Source organism: Carassius auratus, chromosome 41, assembly GCF_003368295.1.
Source record: "Carassius auratus strain Wakin chromosome 41, ASM336829v1, whole genome shotgun sequence".
Lineage (NCBI taxonomy): Eukaryota > Metazoa > Chordata > Actinopteri > Cypriniformes > Cyprinidae > Carassius > Carassius auratus.
Genome location: NC_039283.1, coordinates 18,584,670 through 18,605,477, shown reverse-complemented (window position 1 = coordinate 18,605,477; position 20,808 = coordinate 18,584,670). Strand labels below are relative to the sequence as shown.

The window sequence follows — 20,808 nt, the reverse complement described above, 5'->3', positions numbered from 1 at the left end:
TCTATGTGCTTTACAGTACAGTAAAGAGAGTTTATTACTCTAGCTTGGCTTGGTCTTCAAACTTTTACAGCACTGTACTCAAGTATTGCTGCTTATTTAAAACACCCTCGAATAATACAGCAGGCGTTTAGCTATAGCTTTTCCTGAAAATGCTAATTTTTGGCTTCTCCTTAGCATCTATTTAAAGACAAAAACCAAATCCATCTAAACCACGAAGAAATATGTAAAAACATTGAGTTTTGCCCAAGCCAAGAGAAGTTCCAGAAGGAACGTCTAATCGCTGAGCCACCAAAGTTTGATTAAGTCAGAGTGCCTGAGGCAGGAGGTCTCACCATCCCAGATATATCTCTGGAGAGAGGAGATCACTGGGGAGTATTACTAAAAATAAATAATGCATGGACATCATCTCACTAAAACACACATCAGGGGGAAAAAACCAACACTTGCACGCACACTATGCAGAGCCTGTAAGGTTGCATGTCAAACATGGAGACTAATGCTTCAGTTTCTTTTCAATTTTGTCCAAATATACCAAAACAAAACATAAAAACTGCCATCAGCCCTTTTAAATGCTACAAATGAAGTTAGATTTCAAAACATTACAAATGTACAAAACCAAAATGGATATTAACTTTGAGATTTGCTAAAGACTACATTTAATGTTTTTAATTTAATGTTTTATATTTAGATTACCTTTTAACTCAAAGGTAATCTATATATAAAAAAGGGAGAAATGAGCATGAACAGTTAAATATCCATTATCAACCAATATAGATATAATAAAAAAGGTATCTCATATGGATAAGTGATATTGTATCTTTATATCATGTATCTTTATATCATCCAACTCGTAAGAGATTAAAATCTAAAAAAAGTCATCTATATCCCATCCACTGATGATTCAGACCACTTTTTAAAACCTTTACTACCTTATTGCCAGGGATGACTTGGCAGAAGTAGTTTCCGTTCCCTAAAAAAAGAGAGAGAGAGATCGGGTCAGGATTCAGTTTCAGCCTAGTTGAGGATGACCATTCCCCCATTCCTTTCCTCTGAGAGTGCAAACGATTTGACCCTGGGTATCTTCCACCTTCAACTTCCCTCTGGAAGAAAAATCAATGGCTTTGACACACTGCTCCTGCTTAACCTTTGACTTTTCGACCCCATCAGATTGCGTCAAGAAGAATATGTAGACTTTGTCTAAAGGAGGTCAAATGTTTTTTTAAAAGCATTTTCACTGAAAACACTACAGGGTGGTCTGATGTCTCCATCTTTCTCAATCTTCTTTTTTTTTTTTTAAACGAGAACAACCAGGAGACTGTTACGACAGAATAATAGCTGCGAAAACCACTAAAGAATTCCACTAAAGAAACATAATATTATTAAAGTGAAGTACAATCTGCCATTGTCCCTTTCCCATCTGCTGGTGGTGTGATGTGAGATTTATAGAGCAGTTCAGCATGTTAGTTAACTGATGCAACATTCTGTGTGATAATAAGCTGCCAGTCGTCACAGAGGAATGAGATTAGATCTTCCCGTCTATCTACACACTATTATCATGCTAATTGAGAAAGAACCAAAAAATACCATCTAAATCTGAACTGATTGCAGCATTGCTGTAATGCCAAGCGGTATGGTTAACTGTGGCTGAATGATTTTCCCATTGAGCTTTGAGGGACACACTGAATGGTCACGTGCTGTACTGTATGCTTCAGCCAGTTAGTTAATTAACCAGCCACAAAATGTAAAGTATCTGTCTAAAAAGGTCTTGGTCTTGCCCATGTTGTGACTTCAAAAGCAGAGATATAGCTAGACATTTAATGTATTGTAATGTATTTTTTCTTATTCTTCAACCCTCAAAGACTCCTTGGCAACTGAATCACCAATCCAGGTGCGCTGCGCATCAATTGAGATGAACTGAAAAAAAGCACAGCTCGCTTGACAGTGAGTGAAACTCATAAGCACTAATTCTGTGTTCAGCGAGTGAAAATATATCTTTGCTAAACTTATCCTCAGCCTCCAACTCACACAATGTGCCTTATAATGTGAGTTAATGTGCATTAATGTGCTTATGTGTATTGTGACATTAACAAAATTCAGGGATTATACAAATTAACAACACAATACTGGGTCACACAAAAGGAAGAAATGACAACAGTATATCGGAATAAATTATGTGCAATTGAAGAAATTACAGCAAATACATTACCATTAAAATGTCTATATTAAATATATTATTATTATCAATGTACATATACTTATATTTATATATATTTATATTTATATATATTTAAATTTAAATTATAATTTACGAATATTTAATAATATGTTGTTTAAGTCAAGGTGTTCCAAATAAACAAAATATAATAATAATAATAATAATAATAATAATAATAATAAACACTCCTAATTAACTTAATAGTATAATACAATTATTTATTGTATAACTTTTTATAATAACTTTTTTTCTACTTTAGCAAATGAGCCAATATTTTTCCAGTTTATTGCGATATTTGCTAAGATTTAATACAATGTGTTGACCAAATCACGCAGCAATAACAAAGCATCCATTCAGTGAATTGGAAGAGGGGAAAGGACTGTGAAGGAGGACTTCACAGAGCAAAAAATACCTAAAAAGCCAACTTAAACATTTGCAAGCCTATTTTCACCCCATATTCAAGCTCATATATTCCATGTGACACACCCTGGGGAGGAGGTCCAGTTACTGTTAGTATATGATAATGAGAGACACCGGAGATATTTTTAGGGGGACTGTCTAGAGGGAGGTTTGAGTGGGATGGGGGCCAGGCTTGATTATTTCATGGAGTCTTGAACGCCCCCCAGTAATATCCACTGTGATCACTATATGATGACACGGGACTGGAGAGAGAGACAATCTAGGTATATGCCTGTAGTGAGAGATGCATTAGAGGTAATATCAGTCTCTGTGGTTGAAATGTGTTTATGGCGAGTTGTTTTTCATACATCAGAGATTGCTCCACAGGGATGAGCTGCAGGCCAACAACACAGATAATGTGAGAAAGCAATCAAGCAAGATCAAATGAAGCAGCCTGAAAGCACTACACCAGAAGTGTGTGTGTGTGTGTATGTCTGTCTGTCTGTGGAAGAGAGATATTTGCTGCTACCTGTTACATTACAAAAAGCTTGAAAGGATAAAAGAGCAGAAATGTGCATGCACATGTATTTCCCTTCCCACATTCACCGTTGAGTCATCATATGGTTAATGGTGGGACATACTTGAGGAATGTGTGGTGGGGTGTGGGCTGTTGTTATGGGGTTGAGGGGGGTTTAGTGAGCACTCTGGCCAAGAGCCAGGAGGGTTATTTTATACCCCTTCCTCAAGTCTCAATTCTGGCCCACACGTCCACAGCCAGGCCTAAAAATAACCAGTCTCTAAAAGAGTGTTTGCAGAAAAACAGTACGAGAGGGAAATCTGCTTCCAATCTGAAACTCGACAGCGTCCAAACCAAACCCAGGTTATCTGCACATGCTCACAGAACTTGGCTCAGATGTACAAAGCAGATACTGAGCTTTAAACCTTTAGATCGGCCCCTTTCTCAGAACTGCACAAGAATGCCTTCGGAGTATCTACAAAGGTCATACTAGACTTTCTATTTATAGAGGGCTTTATAATTGGAGGGATTCGAAAGCGACACTAGTGGTCACACTAATGGCGCTTATCCACTACACAGTACCAGCTCGCCTTGACTTGACTCTGTTTGGTTTTTCACTGTGTAAAAGTTGTACCTGTACCTGCTTCCATATACTTTTTTCGTATTACCTCAGACGAGGTTCTGTGCGGTACTAAAATGTGACGTGAAAACATGGCACACTGCTGATTGGTCAGAGAGAATCGTCACTATTCACTGCGTCATCATTGCACGCACCAGACGGAGTAAACTCCTGTTTTTTTTTTTTTTTTTTGCTGCTCTCAGCCTCTCCTGAAACAATGTTTGTCTTCTTGCTGTGAGAAACAGCCACATCCCGAGGATCAAAAACAGGATACACTCGATTTCCTCCATTGTTCTGTGTGTGTGGGTATCGGGTGTGTGTCGCGTAGAAGATTACATCATGGCGTTTCCTGCAGCGTCACTATGATGATCAGGTACTATTGTGGAGGTACTAACTGCAATGGAAAACAGAGCAAAAAGCGAGCCGAGTCAAGTTGAGCTGGTACTGGTAATGGAAAAGCACCATAAATGTATTTATGACAGTGAATATACTTGCAGGGGTACAAGCAGGTATGAGTAGTTTACATTATTTATGTGTCAAGAGACAGCATTTTTATTAAAGGGACAAAAAAAATTTTTTTTTTATAATTTATTCACCCTCATGTCTCATACCTGTATGACTTTGTTTCTTCTGCAGAACACAAAATATGTATTTATATTTACAAGAATGATTCAGCTGCTTTTGTCCACAATTAATTAACAACATTAAGGGAAGTAAATTATGAATTTTTCATTTCTGGGTGAACTAACCCATAAAGGCACATGGCAAGGCAGAGAGAGATTAGAGGTTTACAGCTGCAAGCCATATTAATGTAGACTTCCACAGATATGCAGGGACAGGTGTGTGTGTGTACTGGCTAGTGTACATAGACGTCAAACAGTTTCTCTAATCAGAGTTTATAATCAGATGTTTTTTTTTTCAATAATAGATTTACTGTTCAAGTTTTAACCTATTTTACTGGATCATCAAAATCTAGACATTACCGCGTGTCAGTTTATTATATAAACCATTTTATCATAATTTCCAGCAAAACAACAATACTCAGTCACACTTAAAATTCCAATGAATTAGACATAAAATATCAGCCAAGAGACATCATGCTTTTCTCAGAACTATTTTTCTTGCAATTACTTTAAATTCAATGGTCCCACAGTGATTGTCTTTAACAATTTATCAGTTGTTTAATAATTCCCAGCCAAATCTATGTGAACACAGTTTTAAAGTGGTTTATGTGCTATATTTCTATCAAATAAATGTGATTGTTTATAATGTGTATTTTGTTTCAAAATGCATTTCCCATGCATATTACACACACACACTTTTTTTTTAATCGCATATATGATTGCCTATTCCACAATACATGGTTTTAGCAATGCCACCCGCTCCAAAGCACACACAAATCAAATTTCAACTTCTGCTGTGTCTTGCGGTTGATGAATGCTGCTAGTCCTGGTTGAGTGACGGGTGGTGTTGCGGTACCTTGGGATTCCACGGCCTCTGTGAGAGGGAGAATCTCCTTATCTTCAGGCTGTAATTTCCTGCTCCATTTCACTCTTTAAAGCCATAAAAACAAATTCATTTTAAAAACATGCAGTGAGGCAGTCAAGTCATTTATCCAGCTCTGACTCTGATGAGTGCATTTCAGGTGCTTTTTATAGCCACCTATAAACGTTATAGCAAAACAAACCTGAAACACTCAGACTGACTCTTTAAGGTCACCATCATCCCAGTAATATAAAATACATTTCTAAAATGGCTTTTTTTCTTGCTTAGAGGCTGTCAGTTATGCTGAACACCTGAGAATAAATGATTTCCTTCTGCTTTTGTTCACCTGCTGTTTCTCCTTGTGTAAGTTTACATGCTTGAGAGCAACAATGGGCAGTTCCAGCATTAACCCAAACACTGAGAATCACCAACTGACAAGTCAATTAGTGAGGTGGACTGTTTTGTCTTAGGAATGCACCAACATACAAATTCTGACTAAATAAGCTGTACCAAAACCATTACATTTTCACACCATTCAGTCTTAAGGTAAAAGAGAAAAGCTAGGCACCATCATTATTATGATTACAGTAAAAAAAAAACTATTCATTTTGAAATTGAGATTAATCTTGTTTTAAAACATATTAAATTATAAGTGTTGTTTAGATTCAGTGAGCATTAGACGATGGAAAAGGTGTTTTCAAAGTTAAAATAGTAAAATTAGCATGCACAATGAAATATCCAACCCCAAATTATATGATAAAAAAGTGGTTATATTTTACTTGTTTGCTAAATAAATCAATGCACTCTTGGAAAAGTGTCTTCAAATTAATTCCACCACATTCGCAAAGCACAAAGCTGCCCTACCACTGTGTTCTGTGTAGCCATTTCTGGATATAATAATGTAATAATGTCTTATGTAAACACCCCCTAAGAAACCCATCCAATAATCCATCAGGTGAACCTGAAAGCAGTCTAATTACCCAGAACTTCCTGTTCAGGCAACTCACCGACTAGTCGATTATAAATGTACAGTATTGCACATCCCCAGGAAGAAACCACTCACTCTTCAAATCAGATTCCATCCTCTAAATTCATTAGAGGGTGATGAAAGAAACATAAATGGCTTCATAATAACCTATATCAGATTATCCATGTATGAACAATACTTTATCTTCCACCATAAGTGGAAAGAATGGTTAACATAAGGTCCTTCTCAAGGCATTCTGGGGAATAAACATATTATAAAGGAGCGCTGAGAGTTTAAAACCAGATTAAAAAGTTGAAGGCTCACAACAATTCCAGGACAAGCAGCTAATCAATGCAGCAGGAAGAGTTGTTCCATTATAAAGTGATTAAGAGATCATTTAAAGCACAATCTGGAGCAACCCCAAGCCCACAACCCTGGAGTGAGACAATCAATAACCTCTATGTATGGAGAACAGTAATTAAAATGGAGAGCTGCAGGTCGCATTGCAGGTCGGGGTGGGAGAACGAGACCGGTGTAGTGGCTTCGGAAGGAGGTTTGGGGAGGAAAGCAATTCTGGACACATTTTTTTCCCATGGATTTGAGCACAGCTAGGAATATTAGCATACCAATGTGATGAGTACAAAAAGGTGTCTGTGTGGAGTCTAGTGGCTGAGAATATGGTTGAATATTCAAATTAGGCAAACGGGGTAATCATGATTCCATAATCAGGTGGAAAGAAGAGTCACTAGAAAAAAGAAATAATAAAACAATGATACACTTCAGTGATTTCACACGGTTATCACTCAGTCTCCATTTAGCTCTCATTACTCAACTAGCCTTACATTCTTAAAGATGACAGTTTGTGTAGGCAGCCACTTCTTTCCTCATGAATCACAATGTGTGCATGCGTACGTGATCCGCATGGTGTATTTGTTTTCATAGAAGTGACGAAAAATGTCATATTCATTACAGTTACAGGGTCAAATTCTGTCATCGAATAAGACAATGTGGGTTTATACCTTTTTTAATTGCAGATGCATAATATATTGGTCATTGTCCTTTTGTTTATTAGTACTGATTGGATTTATATATTAATTTGTGCATACTCATTTCCACAAATGTAATATTTTAAAAACCATTGTGGTAGGGGTGGGCGATATGACCAAAATCTTATTTCGCGGTATGAAAGATAACGATATGTACCTCAATATAGCCATTTTTATTTTATTCTTTTCATAGTTAGACAGATATCCTGATGTGCCGTTATAGGATTGTCTAGCAATATATCGGTTACGCAGAATCGCTGTATTCATGATTTTATCATATTGTGGACCATGTATCGGAATTTGTATCGTATTGTTAGGCACCCTGTGATTCCCACCCCTAATGTAGATTATAATTTCTGATGTACTCAAATTTGGATTTACAATTATTTTATTTTTAGCACTTTATATTTTAATTCTATTGAAAAGTAAAATAAGATATTATACTTTTTTTAATTGGCAGTTAGCAGCCATAACATTACATTTTATTCTGAATTTTATTATTGGTGCATTTGTATTATCAGTAAATGATTTCACACGAATAAAAACAAACTAAAATATTATTCCTGTAATTCTAATAATCTCCATCTAAGAGACAACAGCTTTTGACAGGAGAAACAAAATCCCTGTTCATCATAGCCATAAGTGATAAAAAAAAATAAGTTGCTTTGGACCTCATCAGACATCTGTTAGTGATTTGCAAAGCCATTTTGTTTTACCTACACACAACCCATTACACACATGGAAATGAATAAAACATCATCTTGTAGTGAACAAAGCTGTTGTACTCAGCAAGTGATCGGCCTTTTCTTTTTCTGTGTTTAATCTCTTAATTTGCAAACATATCTCGGTCTTTGTGTAATGTCTGGACACACTCCATCTCAGTGTGCTTTGCAGAAGTGTCCAGTTCTCCGTCTTTCTCCATCTGTGGCTGCTGTGGTTCTGCGTGTGATGTTTGACAAGAGGTTAAAGTTTCAGAAAAATGGCTTACAAAGCTGCTGGAAGCCAGGCATGTTTTCCAAGGGCAGAAGGGACCTGGGGGCTGAGGCCTGTAACTCGTCCAAAGTGACATCCAACACACACTCGTCCTCTCTCTCAGTTTGCATCACTCTTTTTAAATTTTTTTTACTGCTTACTCACCCAGGCTTTACAGCCAAGTGCTAGCTTTTCTAGCAGTGAAAACACGTGCCTCCACTGACAACTCCAAAAAAATGAACATTTTCCCCAGCTACCATCAAGACTGCATTTAAATAATAAGCAAACAAACAAACAAACAAACAAACATCAACACACATTTTTAGACAAGGACCAACCAATTTATGCCATAATATGAACTGAATTTCCTCCCAAATTGAAACTCTACACTGGACAAATCATTGGGTCTCATGTATAAAACTTTATATAGATTTTGTGTATGACTTTGCATAGATTTTGTATACACAAAAGCTTTCCCTAATTAAAAAAGATCAGTGTGAACACACAGTCTAGAGCAGGGTTTAGTTAAGATTCAACCCTAATTAAACACACCTGATCCAACTAATCAAGTCTTTCAGCCTTATTTGAAAGCTACATGGTATGTGTGTGTTGAAGCAGGGTTGGAACGAAACTCAGCAGCGCTCCGGCCCTCCAGGAATTGAGTCTGACACCCCTGATCTAGACTGTGCTGACGGTGCACACACATTAAGCAACACTATGTAAATTGTGGCACTCTAGCGGTTAATAAAGAGAACTGCACGGATCCTCAGTGTGCAGCAACTCCGCAGCGGTGATGACCCAAACAGTCTACAATAGTCCAAAAATAATCAATAATTATAAACGTCTCGCAACATCCAGATGTCTATCAGCCATCGGTGATAGACAATGGCATCGTCTATTGACCGAACCCTTATGGCTATTAAGCATCCTAGCATTTGTATATAATGCAGGGACTCTGAGTTCTGTGTTCACAATTTCTGGAGATGTTCATAACAGCTGGAACTCCACAAGTTGTACCCACCAGGAGAGAGGAGGCACAGGTTTGAAGGCCAAGGCCCACTGATCGCGCTGCCATGTTGGGGCTGACTGCCCCTGCAAGAGGGCTGCCTAATGGATGATGCCGAGGTCCTAGGTCTGACAGGTAATAATTCACTCCCCAGGGCTACGAGACCCCTCACTGGACTTAGGCAGCCAGGCAATAACAACAGCTCTCATTCCACTGCACCCCAATAGTCTCGTAACCGTCCTCTCTCTAGGTGCATCTTCCAGCTATTGGCTACCCTGTTGCTACGAGTTACAACAATCAACATGAAATATGAGGAGCCATCATAATGTAGAGTGAACTCCCCAGAGTAACTAATTGAAAGTAATCCATTGTGTCTCACAGTCGTTCCAGAACAGGTACACAGTAGTTGTTTAGTCCGCATTCAAATGCAAATGAATTGACTTGCATTTGTTCCATTCTAGAAGTTCGATCCAACATAAAAATGGCTATGAATAACTAAAGCAGGGTAACAAGTTTCCAAAGTAAATTGTCCTTGTCTGATGAAATGGGTTGGGGGGGGGGGGGTAACAACAGTAGGTGATGGCTTTGATCCAAAGTAGCACCAACGCTATTTTAGGAGCCATTAGGAGCGCACAGCCATTCATTGTGCACAGCTAGCGTAACATCATTTGGGGCAAAACTACAGCAATGGAAATTGGAAATAAAATTACACCCAGATTATATGCATCATTACCCTAGCCTGGAGGCACCCACTAAGGGCTAAGACAAAAACCTGAGGTAACTTTAAAGGGAAAATGCATCCTGTGTCCTATATCTGTCTGAATCTGAATATTAAAGATCTCCTTCTATATGAGCAGGTTAATGATCAGATTATGATTACAGTTTAAATCAAAGCTTTTAACCAAAACAAGGACGAGGGATGTCTGTAAATGTGCTCGTTCCAAATGAATCTGGTTGCCGGGTTGTTTTGCTATGATTGAGAACTATTCTCAGTAAAATAGCCAAACCAATCTGCGGGCAAAATGCAGCTACTGGCAATTTCATGTTTCATGTACTCTTTTCTTAGTTATGATTTTGTATACTGTTTGCAAAGATGTGATTTAAAGTTCATCTAAAAATAAAAAATCTATCATCATTTATTGGCATGGCTTTCCAACTTTTATTTCTGAGCGTTGACCTCAAACAATACAAAAGTCAGCACAGTATATTCAAGGATTATTGTAATACTTAATATCTAATAGCCTTCAAATCAGCAAAGTAATGCAGAGAGAAAAGCTATTTAAGTGGAAAGCATCACACTTTCTGACCGTATTCATAATACATTAAAATTCTACTTGGGTCACTTCAGAATTAGTTGAATATTTAAATGCACTTATATTGCAATTATGGACCAAACCTACTTATTAAACAACAGTTATCAAATGTTTTAAAAAATAATAATACAAAACCACAGGAAAATGTCTAATGATAGCTCAGAGATCTATTCATTATTCAATAACACTTTAGATGATTCAAGGCAACCTCGGGGTAGATTCCAAAAATATACCTCCTGCATCCGGAGGAATGAAGCCTCCAAGCTACTCTTGGTCTTGTTTACGGTTGAATTTTTATCAGAGAGGGACGAAACATTTTAAGAATTCTAAAGCAGGGTCAAACAGTACCCAGCAGTTGGAGCAAAAACATTATTGAAAGTGACAAATATGGCCCAGATTATCAAAATGTGGCATGGGAAAATGACTGATCTGTAACAAAAGTACCAGCAATGTACTCTAGTAAAGCATATGTGTTATGATATATACAGATATTACAAATGCCTTTGTATTTGATAGGTGACAGCCATAATTGTTCTGAATGAGAATTTATTTCTATTGATTGGCCCACTTAATGGACATAAATGGATGACATTGTTCATTTTATATAGTTACAAAACAATAAACCCCCATAATAGAATAAGATATCTCTGAAAATTACTGCCAATGGTAAAATTAAAATAATAATAATAATAATAATAATAATAATAATAATAATCTGGGAAATTATTATGTGTTTTTTGTTATTTTAACGAATGCCAACCTTTTAAAATCACAATACTAATTACTGCTCGGTCAAAAAAACATAACTATGAACAATGTCAAAAGGATAATTGAAAATGCTGCTTTTGAAACGCTCACGCATATTAGTGCGCGTGCCTTCTAAAGAGAGTTTGCTCGCGTACTCGGTTAAATGCACTTCTCAGTTAAAAAGCAGGTCTTTCCAAGATATCAGACACAGTCAGCTTTGTCTCAAATGAATGTATACAGACAGAAAACAGACGCGTAAACGCAGCTTAAATCTCCAGCAGTCCATTATATCATCAAACAATATTGGCAGGAAAAAAAGAAAATCACTCCCTCAGTGCTCTCATCTGGATAACTTTAAGGCTTTAGCTTTAATAAGCCCTCTAGAGTTAGATACTGGAAAATGTCAAGCACTCTTTGTTTCTAATGCATTTCTTTGTTCTCTTCGTTTTATTACTTACAGAAGCAATATGTTTATATGCCAAGCCAGGTTATATGCCACTATGTTACGTATTAATTTGCACTTTTAAATTAGTTAAATTAATTATTTTAATGGTTAGGAGTGTGCTGAATAGCAAAGCTTAACATCGAGAACAGTGATTTAAATAACGACAAATGAAATCTTGGTGACAATAACAGTAGTAAACGGTGATGTTTCGGTTAATCCGCAGCTGTCATGAAAACAAAACGAGATCAATGTGCTTGAATATCCCATATTTGTTTTTATGAAAATTACTCGGTGGAAACAATAATTTTATAATTCGATTTCTGCACCAGTCGTAAGCGTAATTAATTCGCCGCCACACAGCTAGTAAAGGTGCGCAACACGCTGAAGGAATAGTGCACTCTCAGCTCTGTGCCCAAGGCCAAACTCCTCCAAAACCACCGATCAGGAGCCCAAAACCAGAAAGCCAATCTTTTTGGACCAGGACGTAAGCCACGGCTACTCTTTAGTCCAGCTGGCCAGTGCTGCGCTTGTTTTATAAACAACTGACAGACACACGATATATGTTTCACGTGCATACACTAGTCCAGTACTTAACCAGTACAGGTTAAACTAGAAAATTGAAATACTTCACATGTAATCATGTGTTTCTCACCAACATGACCAGCGCGTGTTCTGCGTTGTCCACAACATTGTCATGGCATAAGAAATACTGTAAGTGGACAATCTGCATTGGAGACTAAAACTATACACGTTTCAACAGCACCTAAAACGTGCAAAACTAAAAATCTGAGGAGTGAATCAGATCAGAACCGCATTGTCTGTAACGTTACCAATAAAGGCTGCCTTCACGTCGCCCCTGACTGCAATATTTTCCTATCTGAAACGATACCTGCTTGTTTTAATCGCAGTGTTTCATCCTATCCAAAACTTCACAGACTGTCACGGCCAGAGTTCATATCATATAAACAGAAAAGAAGAAAAAAAACTTCTTGGAGAAGAGAAAACCAGCTCATTTACCTTTGCTTCGTTTTTAATGTTCCTTTGTGCTCGTGTAGAGGCTTGATTCCTTGCAGACACGCAGCTTGTCCGTATTAAAACAGACGAAACGGACAATCAGGGTGTTTGTTTAGTGTTCCTTCAGTTGGTTCGTTGTGTTCATTAATCGCATTAGTAAGCGGAGCAGCCCTTGGCACACACAGTTGACACACGCCTATGAAAAGCAAGACTGCGCTAAAACTCTATTACATTGTGAGCTATCGCTCCCAAACCACGCCCCTAATATTAGAGTGACAGGTCGATTGCCCAATCAGAATCCGCCGTAGTGTTTCGGATGGTTCCCTTTAAAAGTTTCCAATAATCCCCGCCCAATACGTGAACTGTTTGAACTGTAGATCATTTTTCATGACTAATAGTCCATTACATGTCCAAAACAGCTGGCCAGAAAGGAGTCTGATGGCCAGTAGTGTATGAGGTAATTGCATTTAGAAGTTACCTCATAAAATTAAGGCGTTTTCCAATATGGGGATATTTAACATGTATAACAAAACATTTAATTAAGAGATGATATTTTCCCCGGCATTGATTTTTATTTGCTTTTATTTTTTTATATCTATATGCCCCACCCCCCTAACCATATAACAACTGTTTAGACAATTTATTATGTCAGATTTTTAAAGTATGAAAATTGAAATAAATTAGAAAAAAAAAAAAAAATTCTAGCTGTCACCCATTAGACTTATTCAGGTCACTGTCACATACAAAGGTAATTATAAATAATTCACACAATCGCATAACATAATAAATGCTCAACTGGAAATCATTTTACAGATCTGGCTTAGAAATATGAATTAATTTAATTAAATATATAATATGTAAGAAATATCTAAGAAGCAAACATTCAACATTGTGGTTCTGTTCACAGAGGTTCTCTGGACTAAGGCAGAGAGGAGATCATCTTGGTTCAGTGGGCACTTTTAGAGAGCTCAGCTCTCCCTTGACACGAGATTTCCAACAGAGTTTAGCCATGGACCATAAAACCCGGGCATTCTGCAGTGGCCAGACACTAAAGTCCATAGCCATGTGATGTTGTTGAACACATTTTTTCTTTCCATTTACATGCTATTGTAACATAAGAGAGAAAAACAACATGAAATAGTCACTAAGCAGTAAAGCATATAGAGGGCATAAGAAATAAGCAGGAAAATAGCAGAAGTGTAGTACTCTGAATATTAATGATTCCCAGCATGGCAAAGTGTTTAAAATGTTTAAGTACAAATGGTGAAATTATCGTTGGTGTTTTGCTTTGTCATGCTTTTCATGGACTCTGTGGGTTTTTGGTTGGTTTGGCATATTTACAGACAGATGTATCTGTAATTTCCTTTGGCAGCTGGATGTTTGCTAAAAGCCCAGTAACTGTGGTGAGCTCTCTGGAAAAGAAAGAGATCCAAATTCATTCACTTTGGATAAAGCTCCACTATATCCTCTGACTGCTCACTCTTCTGTAATGGACACTGACAAAATCTTTAATGTGTTTTCCGTTTCTCTTCCTCTCAACCAGCTATCGTGGTCAGAGATCTGTCAATACAGGATTTTTTTTTAAATATAAAGATTCTCTTTTAATTGCTTCCGTTTCTTTTGATCCTTATGTCTCAGCTTTAGCTGATTCGGAGTGTGACATGGATCATCAAAACAAAAGCTCTTGAATACCAATCTGGGAAAGAATCTGATTTGAATTCAGATTTGTGCTGTCTGGCTCAAAGACATATTTCATACTGTAATATTTCATGGTTAAACATTAATTATGAATATTTGAAAGAAAGGCCATTGACATACATAAATTAGGTCTTCTAAACCAGTAATTTCCAACACAAACAAACTGAATTTGTATCAGTATAAAAATCAGCCTGATCTACTTCTCTTGGTGTAAGCAAACTATAGCATCTGAAGCATTACATTTTACTGAACCTTTAACGTGTTAACATTCCTTCTAACATTCACTCTTCACTTTCATTAACAACATGGACACAAACCTCAAAGTACTATGTGGTCTATCATATGACCTGCCCACACTGTGTTTATACTCAAGCACACAAACATACACAGACATGCTGGCTACACATCCTGGTGCTGTCATCATCTCTGTAGCAAATCATGTGGTTTGTGTTCCAGAAGACTCTGTTCCTGGAAACACACACAGCAACTGTTGAGAATATGAACAATATGCCTTGATCAGAACATTAAAGGTGCCTTTGAAGCATACTCTAAACTGCACAGTTATCTCCAGTGCTACTGCAGCAGTGCACTTCCACATTGATCTCATAAAAACTTTAACACAATTAAGATTTAAATGGGATATCATACATTTTTCCCCTACTTATTTTCCTCCAAGGTCCACTCATGATGTGAGTAAAGTCCAAAAAGAGTCTTTATTTAGTTTTTTATGACCATGTTTCTACCTTCGTCTGACCTTTAGGTCATTATTGTCTTAAAGAGATTAGTGTTATTTTACATACTATTATAGTAGTATTTATTAATATTTTCAATTAGCTTTTATGCTTATATTCTTTGGTTTACAATTCATTTTAGTTTAAGTTTTGGTAAGTTTATACGTTTTATTAAGTTTTATTTAAGCTTTTGTCATTTTTATTGTTTTTTTTATTTTACATTTTTTCATAGTTCTTTTAAGAATAATAATAATAACAACACTAAAAAGTGTAGTTCACCCAAAAATGGAAATTACGCCATATATTCCCCGTCTTGATGTTCCAAACCTGCCATTTTTTTCTTCTGTGAAACACAAAAGAAGATACAGTATTTTGAAGAATTTAATAACTGTTTTGTCCATCCATTGCAAGTCAGTGGGTTGCAAAACAACACATTAAATATATATATATATATTTTTTTTGCTCAACTTGGTTAAACCGTCAATATCAGACTGAAATGATCAGGGACATTGTTAAAAATGAGCTTCAGCCACTCTTTTCCTAAAACTGCGATTCTTCACAAGGATATGCAGAGTGGCAGGTGCCACAGTCAAAAGCGCAAGGTTTGACAGACTTTCCCTCATTAAACTATTATCAGATTGTCTGGCATTTAATAATAGAATCTATTTTACCTCCTGCCACCTCATCCTGACTGGACAGACATTTGTGAACACTGCAGCGTTGGCATGTGGCTGGCCATGTGTTCCTACAGATTTGCATGATTTCAGATCTATCTGTCTGACATCAAAAAGATGTGAATTTACATAGTCACCCACAGCTTTCAATAAATGCCTTTTCACTGACAAGGAAGTCATGTGTTCTGAAAGTTACAGTATGTTTTCCTAGTGAACTCTTTCATCTCAAAAGATCAAGAACAAATGTGATTTCTTGTGATAGGAGCATTTTAAATAACAAGACACCTAAAGTACATCCCAACATATCAAAGAAATCCACAAATGACATTAGCACACAGTGCACCTTAATCTCCATCAACTAGAAAAGACATCTTACTAACTATCATGTCAACTTCAACACATTTATCTCAGTGCTGTGCAACTTACTCTCTAAATTTAAATCCCTCTTCAATCCCCCTTAATTCCTTGTTCTACTTAGCAGATGAAGACATTAAAAACTACTTTACAGAACTACATTTGGTCATAATCAGTTAATGCAGTACAACAGTTGCATTCTTACACGGTGCTGTATTGCTGTCAGCACTTTTACTTTTAAATTGGAATTAAATGAGCATGCTTTACTAAGAAAGCATCTGCTAGGATGAAATAGAGTTAACTCCTGACAAAATTAAGCCAGAAAGACCAAGCTTATATTAATAGTCAAATAAAACCTCACAAGGAACAGTCTAAAAGTCTAAAAAATATATGTGCAATGAACAAAGCTATGAAACATTCAGCAGTCGGTGATCTCTTGTGCATCTCTTGTGTCCTCAGGGGAGCGAAGACACTTGAGGGCAACTGAGACAAGAGGATTTCATGCAATGGGTTAAAAATGTTAAAGGGACAATAAGTAACTTTTTAGGTATTTTATTATCTAAAATCAATATTTTTATTCATAAATATGCCCTCAATGGTGTACAAATACCTATGCCAATGTTTAAACTAATCCTTGTAAATGAAGAATTTATTATCTTTATATACATGGGACGGGTAGGTCGATGGAGGCTTCCATGTAGTTCCGCCATCTTGCAAAACTATAATAGCAGAGAGGGACAAAAAGTACTAAGCCAACGCGTTTCCACAGCGCGTTTTCGGTCAGAGCCAGAAATGCAGGTGCAGAGCAGTGAGAGGCGCTTGAAACTGCACTGGCAAGTTTAAAAGTCTGGATTGCATTCTTATTATGGACCATACATATGCCGCGCCACAGGAGAAGAAAACATCGTCGCCAAAACAGTCAAAAATAGAACGTAAAAGGAAACGTGACCGTAGATTACAGAAAACAAGAGTTAATGTCGGGGAAGCTTTTTCTAGGTGGAAAGAGCTAATGCTGGATAAAGATTTCAAAAGAGACGCTGAAGTGGCCAGTTTTCTTCTAGACAGGTAAGTCAGTGTTACAGTCTATATTATAATATTTTTTATATCTAACAATGCATATAATTCAGAAAATATAACGAATAAATTAGACATAACTACTAATTACAATATTTCATGTTTTCCACAGTCAGTAATTCATACTGTAACATTCGTTTGTTAGTTGTCATGTTGCAGTTTGTTTGAAATAACACACCTGTTCACCTGAAGGAAAACTCGACGAAGTGCTATTAGAAAACATCCCGTCAAAGCTTTTTGGTATATATCGCCTACCGTAGATGCAACGCGCATTTGAAAAAGCGAGGCGCTGGCGAGCAAAATTAGTTTGAATGCAAAATACAATTTCACCACTAGATGGGAGTAATTCCTGCTTAGTGTCCCTTTAACACCGTAATTTTTCCTTCAGGAAAATGTTTAGTAATGTAGGACCTAGGTCTTTCTATTTTGTTCTATTTCATTGACATTCAGACTGAGCTGGCAAATGGTTCATCAGCGCAACTGCTCAGTTTTGCTGTGTCTCAATAATTATAGTTCTTTCATTTTTGCCTAATAAAAATCTGAGCACTGTGAAATTGCAGTGTGTGAGGCAGCTGGCCTGACCTTGGCAGTCCTTATCATGCTAGAATTTCTATTAAGTACTAAATTGTCTAAGGTCAAAAATGAGACATTACCTTTGGTTCTGTTCAGATCAAATCAAATCAAATCCAATCAAAAAGAGCTGAGATGAGGGTTCATCCCTGCTGGAGTAGTTCTAGAATGTTCAGACAAAGATGTCTGTGACCAGTTCTACAGTTTGTTCATATTAATTGTTCATTTAAATCACTTTATACAAATTACAAAAAGGCAACATTATATTTTATATTTAGGCAACAAAAATAATGTAAATAAATAAAAAATATATTTGAAAAAAAAATTATTTGAGGACTAGTAAATATAACATACAATCTCATTATTTTATGTTAGAGCTTAAATTTCTGCACACATGAACAGAGTATGAATGCAAATTAGAAATTGCCGAATATTTGCACGTTTATGTTAAGTACATTTCATTGTATTATATTTAAAGACAAACATACAAACATTAAAGTACTACATATTTCTGCTGCATTTGTTTAACTCCATATTTTTTTGCCTGAATTAATCTACAATTATTCATAGGTACGGGATATACAGTAACATTTTCTAGTTTTTTCTTTTTTCTTTTTAGGTTTATAGTTGTATACAGTATGTCCTTAATTGATTCCAAAAGCTAAGAGAGCATCAATGGACAGCAAAGGCCTAGTATGAAGTTGTCAGTCATCCAGTGGGGTGCAACTGGCTCTGTGCCATCTGCGAGTCAAATCTGCTCCCATACTGTTACTTCCAACCCCTTCACAATTCATAAAACATCAATCCTGCAGCCAGCTCCACATGGAAAATCACTCTCCTGGTAGGATCTAAAACTTGGAAAGATGTGCCTCTTTGTCTTAGCTGAATCAATTATTCTGTCAAGTATGGCAGTTTTTTGACAAATGGCTTGCATGTTTTAAACTATTTAGCAATCATAAACACCTGAATCTTAATCCAAATTCTGTCTGTTATCTCTCTGTTTATGATGTTAGAGCACAGGAAGTGTGCCAGTAAAGAAGCCTGAGTCTGAAACAGATGTGTGTGTGTGATTGTGCTAAGTTAAAACTAATTGTAAACAACGAAATGTATCAACAAGTGTGTTTTGTCACCTTCAGCTCTCTGTTAAGATGTATGAAATTAAATTACGTGCTCTGCACATGTATTGCGTTCACATCCTGCTCGGTCTCTGAAGAAAATGAGTTGACCCTGAAGTCAGTTTGGTGGACCAAATCTAAATTCCCCTCATCTCTCAATGTCACAATTAAATTTCATCCTCTATGAGCTCCTCAAAGCTGATCTTCTTCATTTGACTAAACAGCATCGGCATTTTCCAGCATCTGCAATGATTTGTTATCCAAATGCAGTTTTCGGTAACATGGACATTTTTGGTTCAAGGAAGAACCACACATTATTGTCTAGTTTAAGGGAGTTAAAACAATTATGGTATTTTGAATCTATGCGTCTTCAGCTCCCACTCTCTGTCTCTGACAGGGCTGGGGAATCCTAGGGCACATAAATGATAATAAAGGAGAATTTTTGGAAGGCATGAGAGCAGAAAGGATCAGTGCTTTTCTGCCTCTGGGTCTCTGAGACGTCTACGGTCTGGCTCCCACTGACATCAGCTGCACTATTCCTGAGCTGATACGGGCCAAGTGGTCTTTCCAGGCCAATTTAACTGCAAAATGATGCTGTCATTTTCCCAAAAGAATCGAAAAAATACAGTAATGATGTTTACAAACGAACAATTCACATTCACTCAAGAATCGACTTCACTTGGGCTGTACAGGCTATCTTCGATTCACAGATTCATAATACTCATTCACTTGAGAATCAGAAATCACTGGTTGTGCTGTAGGGTTTAGCTCACGTTTACGTGACCAAAAATGATTCAGTTCCGGTCAAATAAACTTAGCTTGATATCATCGCAGAGCCACAGTGTTTATACTTGTGCGGGAAATGGCTTAATCCATCGCTTCTGATTAAACCAGGATATGAAGTATTTTAAAATCCAAAATAATTACACACTTCACTTTTAATCATACACACAACATAAATCTGCGCATTTAAATGATTTCTCATCAACGCGTTCTGGACATGCTGCCAAGTCAAGAAATTTAGTTTAAGAGGATGTGTGAAGTTATTTCAGTGATTAATCAAACAATCTTCCATATGCTACCTCCCTCACACAACTCGTGCCTATAAAAACAGCAGCCTTCTGTTCTCCTCTCAAACCGAATCCCTTATCACATGGTTATGGTTTACCTACAAATTATACAAAATCGTACTCTAATCTAATCACTATTCATCTGCATTCACATATGTGAGACCATGTACTTAATAATCGAATAATGAGTCCCTTGCATAATAAGCACTTGTACAGCAGGGGGAGGTCAGCGGATGGAGACGGCGGGCGCGAGTGTGTGTGAGGATAGTGAGTGCCTGTGGGCCCAGCTGGAGCCTTGAGGTGACATAGTGTTAATGAAATCAAGGCAGTAGGATGGATAGAGCTATTAATGAGAGTGTTAGAGGTCTGATGATCCGTAACACACCAGGAGCCTCTCCCGCTCCTCCACCACTGCCGAACCGGAGCGCCCATGGACCTGCACATCAGAGGCTGTGTCTGTTTACTGCCCAGAGCCGCACAACACAAGACTAATTAGACTGTCAGGGGACTCCAGCCCTCCCTTCCTCGCTATTGTGACAGCAATTAAAAGCCGAACAGGACGGCGGGGATAGCTTCCCTGCTCCCACAGGTGACAGCTATAAGATGACACATCACTGTTCCTCAGGTACGTCCTGCCGCTGACAGATAAACCAGCCGCGGCAGGACGGAAGGGTGCAAACGTAGAGTGACATCTGTGAGGCTTTTTGTAGAGGTTACTATTTGTAGCAACGGCCTCGCAATGTGGCTCCCAGCTTGCTGTAATAACTGACACGCTCA

General features: G+C 37.3%; 1 protein-coding gene across 3 annotated transcripts in view; it reads right to left on the bottom strand.

The window, feature by feature from the left end:
* Nucleotides 1-12,994, bottom strand: part of LOC113059165 (semaphorin-6D-like) — a 139,841-nt gene extending 126,847 nt beyond the window's left edge. For all 3 annotated transcript variants that reach the window (XM_026227450.1, XM_026227451.1, XM_026227452.1), the window contains exon 1: nucleotides 12,749-12,994. The gene's annotated coding sequence lies outside the window, so the exon portion shown is untranslated. The remainder of the gene's footprint in view (nucleotides 1-12,748) is intronic.
* Nucleotides 12,995-20,808: the final 7,814 nt, after the last annotated feature.